This window comes from Danio rerio, chromosome 4 (genome assembly GCF_049306965.1).
Source record: "Danio rerio strain Tuebingen ecotype United States chromosome 4, GRCz12tu, whole genome shotgun sequence".
NCBI lineage: Eukaryota > Metazoa > Chordata > Actinopteri > Cypriniformes > Danionidae > Danio > Danio rerio.
In genome coordinates, this window is record NC_133179.1 from 41,152,007 (window position 1) to 41,161,117 (window position 9,111).

Sequence of the window (9,111 nt, forward strand, 5' to 3'; positions counted from 1 at the left end):
TGCAAGAAGTTTTCACTTTGGATGCTGTGGCCAAGCTGCTTTTTGTATCACCTAAGTGAGACAAAACATAAAAAATATATTGAGTTAAACAAAACAAAGTTAAATTTTCATGTTTGTATTTTCCCTACCATTTGTACCCTAAAATTTCTAGAGTAAAGAATGTTTTGGGGAAACTCGGGAAATACCATTTTTACAGGAGTTCCAGGATGACAAAGTTCTAGACATTTCTACACTCAAAACAAATTAAGGCTTTGATTTATTTATTTTTTTCAGAGAGAGAGAGAGAGAAAGAGAGACGAAGAATGCAAACAAACTAGTTGAATAGAAAACAAATAGATGGATGCATGCAGAAAACCATTTCTGTGCAATTCCTGAGAACCCCAGTTGTTAGCATGCACGCAGAAAAAATATACACTGCTCATGCATTGTGAGACTGGCATAACAGCCTTCCATGCAGAGGTGTCTGCACACAGTGAGTTTGCACGTCAACTTCAATCACCTGATAAAACTAAGTTTAAACAATATGATGATTTTATTTTGACTGAGCTTGGCTACTGTAAGATAGATAGTTTTGTATGAAGCAGAAAAGAGAAATGTAATTCTTGGCCACCAGAGTCAGGTCTCAGACAACAGATAATTCTATAAAAAAGATTAAATTAATATTCATAGAAAATTTATTTTTTAGATAATCTTAACATATCACACCAGTTGAGTCTTGGTTCCCAGTTACTGCTTCCAGTTGAGGGGGAGCCGTGCTAGGTTAATCACTTACAGAAATTATGTCCAGTCCTCTTCCTGGAGAACCAATGTTCCTAAGAGTTTGGCTCACAGCTGCCCAGACATCTGCTTGGTAGCTTCAGGTGCTTGATTGGCAGGTATAACTGTGCTGGACTGGAACTGGAGTAAAAATGCAATCAGGACTAGATGTAATCCAATACTGCAAAGAAAGAAAAAAACAAGCAGTATGTTAATAGCATAAACACAAAGTTTAAAAAGAAGATGTAATTTTTTCTTTCAGCAAGCAAATACTAACAACGTGTCAGTGCAGAAACAATGATCTGATCACACAAGATAAAAAGAAGCGCAGTCCTCCCGCCCACCGAATTGATTGACAGCTTCGCGTAGTAACATGTCCCGGTAGTCACGTGTTTAATCATGTCAACAAGACCAGACGTGCACAAAGCAACCGGGAATAAAAGGTCTGTTCAGTTCGCTAGGATCATCAATCATCATCAAATGTGATCAAGAGTAAGTTTCACATGTTTAAAGTGTTTTAAAACAGTGCACGTGTGTAATGAAGTACAGTGATTCACTTCAGCTTTACTTCATCAGCACAGCCGCTTGTCAGAACAATTATAAAAGAATCAGGTTTATTTTGCACATTAACATGACAGATATCTATACAGCAGTAAAGATTAAGCTGTATCCTGTCACATATGCGTGTAAAAAGAGTGGGAAGCTAAACACGCTCTGTCTGTCAGTGTGTGTGCATCTGTGTGTGCGCACGTGCGTGAACTTTGTACATTGACATTGTGGGCTCTGTTTTGACGGTCCATGCGCAGATCGCAAACGTTTTCAGGGCGAATGCATTTATGCTAACTTAAGGACGGGAAAATCATGGCGCATGGTCTAAAAGGGTTGAGTTTATTTTCTTAATGATTTACAAGTGTGTTTTGAGAATAAACCAATCAGAGTCTCATCTTCCATTACCTTTAAGAGCCAGCTGCGTCACGCCATAAGCGCATTGCTATTAACATGACGTAAAGTAAGTTCACTTTCACTTTTGCTCTCGTGGATAGGGAAACCTTACCGCACAGACATTAATTTTGTTTGTTAAGTGCAAAGAGTTGTTTCAAACTATTTCTAAATTCAGTTCTAATTTCCAGCAAACTAAAATAAATGAATAATAATAACAAAGTTTGGTCAAAATACTGAGTTATTTCCAAATACACCCGCTATGCCCCATATGGTCTAAAACCTGACAGGTGGACAAATCTAAGCTTGTTTTTAATAAAACAAATATTAATATGGCTATAATAAATAATACTGCTAATAATGATAACATTATACAAAAGAAAATTGAATGAACTGAAAAAGCCTCCCGAGATGAAGAAAGTATGAAGGCAGTGGTTTTTAAATTAATGTAGGCTATAAATTAATATGTTTTGTAATATTTTAATCATTTATATTTATATACTATATATATCCTTATTATATATCCTTAATATATTATATCTTTTTCATATGTAAAGATATTTGCGTATTGCATCTTGTGTGTAGTGTGTAAGCCAGGCGCACTTTGCGCCAGACAATAGACGGACTTTGTTCTGGTCTAAAGATCAGACTATTTACAGTTTCTCAAAATAGCAACGCGCCAAAACACTCCTGCTTTTTTAGACCAGAACGCCTATGGGCGCACAGTTGAGCGCAAATGCATTTGCTATTTAAACAGCGTGGCGCACTGCCTGAAAATGACCCTTGCGCCGAGCTTAAAGTAGTAAAAGACTATTGCGCTGCGCCTTGCGTATTGCGCAGGTTCATTAGGGTTCATTTAGCAGACCTTTTGAGACAAAGTTCAGCTTTTCTATCACTGTAGGTGACTTTTAAGTAAGTCTCTGTGGAGCAATCGGTTAGCGCGTTTAGCTGGCAACTGAAAGGTTGGTGGTTCAAACCCACCCAGGGACGAATTAAGCATTTTGCAGGCTTGCAACTGCTAACACGTGCACTGGGCATAGATCCTGGGCCTCATTCTGTCCAGCGTTACAAGATGAATTCAGAATTTAGCAGAAGATTGTCACGGGTAGGGAAGGTATTGATGTCAACAGTGTCTAGTTCTTAAGTAAGTTGCCTGGCTAGCTCAGTCGGTAGAGCATGAGACTCTTAATCTCAGGGTCGTGGGTTCGAGCCCCACGTTGGGCGTTTCTATTACCTTTCTGTCTGTCACAGCAAACTTTCATAAGGGTTTATGTAGCAGACCTTTTGAGACAAAGTTCAGCGTTTCTACCACTGTAGGTGACCTTTAACTAAGTCTCTGTGGCGCTACCTGGATCAGGATCGTCTGGCTCTCGCTCTCCATTGTCAGAATGGATGAGAGCCAATCGCGTTGCGGCATATGCAAATGAATAACAACACCGCTGTATTCTCACGAGCGCACAGCACAATATAACAGATCAAGGTAAGTTCTTTTTGTCAACGTTTAAATCTACTGATAAAAGCTGTTTTGTTTATTGTAGTCTTTTGTTATGTCACAGTCTTAGCCTCCTAACGCTGATTTATTAATGTATGACAAGAATTTTAACAAAAGTCACCCTAAGTTCACTGTTTTGTGCATAGTGTTGGCTGCTGGGCCAGTTGGCTGCCCGCACTCAACGGATTGTTTTCCATTACCCCTGTTCCCATCCCTTCTGTCTATGTTGTGTCTTGCCGGTGTGCTTATGCTAAGATAGGGCTGTTTTTCTCCCTTTTCTCACTTTGTCCTAATCAAGGGCCAGCTGAGGGGGTGTTTTTTAGCCTAACTGTCCAAATGTATCTTTCTTCGTTTCTAAATGCTGCCTCCTAAGATCTGTCTCCCCTGAAAAGTTGTTTGTGATGTTTTGTCTATGGTCTGGGGGGTCCAATTTCGCTATACGAAAGTGTAGTGACAAATAAAGGCTTGATTGATTGATTGAGTGTTAAAGATTACGACCCGCACCCTGTTTAACATTACAGACTTGAGATACGATTGCAGAAATCATTAATTTGTTTGAATGTGTGTTTAATTTAATAACTGTATCTATATGAACATGCATATGTACTGTATAAACAGTTGTTTGTGTTTATCAAAACGTTTGTCGACGCATCAACAGCATAAAGGTAAAGTTGGTTTTATATTCACACTGTCAGACTTTCCCCTTAATAATATAATTCCTTTAAAGTATTATTTGCAAACTCCAAACAGTGAAATCATATTAGAAGCCAATGACTATCAAAGTACAACATTGTTCATAGTCAAATAAACAGTGTTGATGTTGTTTTCAAATCATATTTTGCATGCTAATTCCGATCGAATATTCAAAGTAACATGGTAAACAATATAGAGACTTCTAAATGAACGAATGTGCGAATATAAAACCAACTTTACCTCTATATCAACAGCCCCCTCCCCCCGTATTTCTTAGCCTAAAACAAAATAAAGTTTACACAAAATTATAGTCTTTCTCTGCTAAATCTTCATTAGCTATATGAATTGTAAGAATAAATTTAAAGCTGTAATTGCCTGCCTTTTGTTGCTAAATGTTTATTATGTTTATATGATGTATAACTGTTACTACAATGATGTACCCATAAGATATAGCTGCTAAATAATAATGAGCTATATGAATTATAGTTATGTATAACTAATGTGTTACAGTCATTCTGCTCTGAATAATAAAATTTTGTCTTTTGCGGCTAAATGTTTATTATTATGATTACTATTGTGTTAATGTGTTATAATTACCCATCTGATAAAAGAAATGCATGCCTTTTGCTAATATATATTTATTATACTTAATAACAATTATTTATAACTGTTGTGTTGTAATCATGTACCTATAATTAATTTTATTTTTATGTTTCTATTAATCAATATGTTTTTAATAATATCCCTTTACCGGTTCCAAGATGGCGGTTTGAAGGAAGGCTGTGTGTAGTTAAGCGGTAGTGTCACGTTGTCATATTTTATTTTAAAACTTTCAGTAGGTTACGTTTTTACACGCGCAGACTCAGTATTTTACAGTATGAACATGAATGACTACTTTCTGAGGCAATCGAAAAATATGCTACGTAAAAAAACGCAGTTTACCAGCCGTGAAGAGGCTAACGAACATCCTGACGGCGCTAACACGAGCTCATCCACAAACCCAATGTCGGACGCGGCAACGGAGATTACAGCTAATATCTCTAAACTCATAGATGATAAAATGGACCCGATATCACAGCTACTGCAAATGCACCACGCGGAGCTAGACGAGCATAATAAAAGGATTGCAGAAGCAGAAACCAGGATATCTGAGGTGGAAGACGAATTGTCCCCTTTCAAAACTAAACTACAAAGTCTGGAGAAACTTATGCACGATTTGAATGAAAGGGCGGACGACCTTGAAAACAGGGGCAGACTGAAGAATATCCAAATTGTCGGATTACCTGAGGGCATAGAAGGTGAAAATCCAAAGCAATTCTTCGAGTCATGGCTTCCTGAGACCCTCGTCATCACAACAAAAGAGGGCCGTATAAAGTTAGAAAGAGCGCACCGGTCCCTCGCTCCGAAACCCCCCGCCACACAACGACCACGTCCTATCCTGGTAAGATTTCACAATTTCCAAGACAAACAACGTGTGTTAAATGCTTCGCGGGAGCTGGGATCCAGAGGTTCTCCTTTTAAATTTATAGACAGCACAGTGATGATTTTTCAGGATTTCTCCGCGTCCGTTCTCCGTAAACGCAGGATGTTCGACGAAGTCAAGAAACGTCTGAAGTCCATAGGCGTGGAATATAGGCAAATTTACCCTGCTCTCCTCAAGGTAAATTTTCGTGGCTCAGTGAAGGTGTTTCATGACCCAGCTGCTGTTGTGGCATTTCTAGACTTGTTGAATGCAACGTCTACCGATAGTACCTGAATCACCTGATGGGAGACCACTTGCGTGATAGTCGCCCAACTCATACCACAGACACTCACACATTAACGTGAAGGCAGACATTGTGAATTTATCTGGGTATTTGAGAAATATTGGCCAATAAGGCGTACTGTTCGGTTTATTAAAACCATGCTGATGTTTATAGCGGCACTACCGCTTAATATTTAGGTAGGAGTTTTCTTAGTAGTTCCTTTTGTCGTTAAGGGGCCTCTAATTCACAGTTACTCTCATAACGAGAGCTGGTGTGAAATATTTTGATGTTTAATGACTGTTCTATTGTTCCAGTTTTGTATTTGTTGTATACTTGGATGAATCCTTTTTTTATCTCCCCATTTTTTTTTCATTTTCGTTCTTTTTTCCCTTTTCGTACGATATTCATGCAACCTTATCTATATAAATGGGGGTCACATTATGTTTAATATATACTTAAAATGGTAAATCTGAAGGTCTGTACTTGGAATGTTAATGGAATTCACACACCTGTTAAGAAAGGTCCTGACTTATCGAAACAAGGAGGGGTTGGACGCTGCATTACTTCAAGAGACCCACTTAAATGACCAAGAACATACTAAGCTTTCGCAGGGGTGTTATGCCCAAGCCCATATTTCCTCTTTTACTTCAAGGAGTAGGGGTGTAGTTATTTTAATTAAAAAAGGTGTGCCACTTCAATCAGTGGAAGTTATTAAAGACACTAGAGGGCGCTATGTACTTCTAAAAGGGCTTTTACATGGGGAAGAAATTCAAGTGGTGCTCACTGCAGAGCCATTTGAGGAGAGCTGAGCTCCAGCGAGGGGGAGCTTAAGCTTGAGCTCCACCTTTTTTGCACTTCTTCTATGAGTGATGTCACTGGGGGTAGTTAGGGGTGGGGTTGGTGTACGCATTAAAACAGCTTACAGGAGGAGGAGCGACAGCTCATGCTCCCCCTCGCTGGAGCTCAGCTCTCCTCAAATGGCTCTGCAGCGAGCACCCTCTCAAGAAATTGCCTTCATGAATATTTATTGGCCTCCTGGTCACCCAAATAATTTTCTTACTGAAGCCTTTGTCAAATTAGCAGACTGGGGAGTTAAAACATTATTCACTGGGGGTGACATTAACTGCCATTTATGTCCTATTATTGATAAATTCCCAGCAGGGAAACCGTTACTATCAGTACAGGCTAAAACACTTAAGGCCCTGTGTGAAGACTTTGATTATGTAGATATTTGGAGGGCTTGCCACCCTGCAGAGAGAGAGTACACTTATTTTTCAAAAGTTCATAGTTGTCACACGAGAATAGACTATCTATTCTCTCCCAAAAATATGTTGGAGCACATAACATCTTGCAAAATCGGAGATATAATAATATCTGACCACGCGGCAGTTTTCACTGAATTTTCCTTTGGAAATCAAAATAATAAAGCCAGTGGTTGGAGATTTCATCCATTTATATTAGCTGATCATAACTTTATTACATATTTTACAGAGGAATTCAACACTTTTATGTCCATCAATTCGGTCTCAACTGAAGATTCATCCTTATTATGGGAAACAACCAAAGCATTTTCTTGAGGCATTATAATAGAGTACACACATAGCAAAAGGCGTAAACAAGCGGAACAAAAAGAGATTTTAGAGTCTAAGCTTAGGGATGCTGAGAGAACATACATTAATAAACCAAGCCCTGTTAAACTAAAGGAAATTACGGCGCTAAGGTCTGCGTTAGACTCTCTTTTAACAAAACAGGCAGAAGTGAAAATTCACTTTGCTAAGCAGAAAATGTATGAACATGGGGATAAAGCTAGGAAATATTTAGCACACCTAACAAAGAAAAAATCTGACTCTCAATCTATACAATCTATTATAGAAAGTAACGGTAAACACTCTATGGACAGCATATTCATTAACAATACATTTAAAGATTATTTTAAGAATTTCTACAAATCAGAACTAAAAGGAGACACAACACAAACCACAGAGCTTTTCTTCTCGACACTTAATCTCCCCACGTTTTCTGAAGATCAGTCATTACCCCTTATTGCCCCTATATCTAAAAATGAGGTTCTAGCAGCAATAAAGAGTTTACAATCTGGGAAAGCACCTGGTCCAGATGGACTTAGTTGTGATTCAAAGACTTATTAGTGGATCCATTATTAAATATGTTTAATGACTCTTTCTGATAAGGCCGCCTACCACAGTCACTGAGAGAGGCAAATATATTCTTAATTTTGAAAAAAGGAAAACAACCAGAGTACTGTTCGTCATATCGCCCCATATCACTGCTAAATGTAGATCTGAAGATCCTTTCAAAAATTTTGGCCACCCGCCTTAAAGGCTTTCTTCCTATATTAGTAAAGGATGACCAAACCGGCTTTATTGTAGGCCGTAACTCGGTAAATAACATGCGACGTCTTTTGAATGTGATTCAATTTGCTAAACAACAATCAGTAGGTCTTGTGATCTCATTAGATGCGGAAAAGGCGTTTGATTGCATCGAATGGCCCTTTTTATTCCATACGTTACATAGATTTGGTCTTGGTGAACAATTTATTAAGTGGGTACAAATATTTTATAATTAGCCTTTTAGTGCTGTACTTACTAATGGCTGTAGATCCTCTATGTTCAAAATTGAGAAAGGAACAAGGCAAGGTTGCCCTCTCTCACCCCTTCTGTTTGCCTTAATAATAGAGCCATTAGCAGAAGCAGTAAGGGAAAATAATAAAATTAATGGTTTTATGGTATCAAACAAACCACACAAGATTGCTCTATATGCTGACGACATTCTTATATTCATGGTAAATCCTGAAACCTCTACTCCAAAACTCTTAGAAACGATTGACAGGTTTGAAGATTTTTCTGGTTATAAAATTAACTACCATAAATCAGTGGCAATGCCTATAGGAAGTTTACAACAAATACCCCAAACACTACCATCATTTCCATTTAGGTGGGCCCCAGAAGGTTTAACATATTTGGGCATCAATGTCACCCCCTCATATAAACAAATGTATAAAGCCAATTTTATTCCACTTTTTGAACGCATTCGAATGGACCTAGAAAGATGGAACATTCTCCCTATTTCTTGGATGGGTCGGATCTCCCTTCTGAAGATGAATATTCTACCGCGAATACTCTACCCTATTCAAATGATTCAGATCAATTTTACACACAAAATCATTAGGAAACTGAATGGCTGGTTTAATTCTTTTATTTGGGCAAACAAAAGAGCACGTATTAAAATTTCAACTTTAATGCTTTCATCCTCGGCAGGTGGTCTTGACCTTCCAGACATTCGAAAATACCAATTAAGCGTACATTTGCACTTTATTTCTGACTGGAGTGCAGTTTGGTTTGACATTGAAAGTTCACTCTGTAAAATCCCTCTCAGAAATGTGCTTTTTTTAAAAAAAGCTTAAATCAGTGAAAATTGCCTGCAATAATCCCATCACGGTTTGTACTATCAAAGCATGGCAATCTATAA

The 9,111-nt window shown here is 38.2% G+C and overlaps 2 non-coding genes across 2 annotated transcripts; both read left to right on the forward strand.

Moving 5' to 3' along the window:
• Positions 1-2,611: 2,611 nt before the first annotated feature.
• trnaa-ggc (transfer RNA alanine (anticodon GGC)) lies at positions 2,612-2,685 on the forward strand. Its single transcript has one exon. It is a non-coding gene; the product is annotated as a tRNA-Ala (tRNA).
• A 161-nt stretch (positions 2,686-2,846) lies between these two features.
• Positions 2,847-2,919, forward strand: trnak-cuu (transfer RNA lysine (anticodon CUU)). The gene has a single exon. It is a non-coding gene; the product is annotated as a tRNA-Lys (tRNA).
• The last annotated feature ends 6,192 nt before the right edge of the window (positions 2,920-9,111 follow it).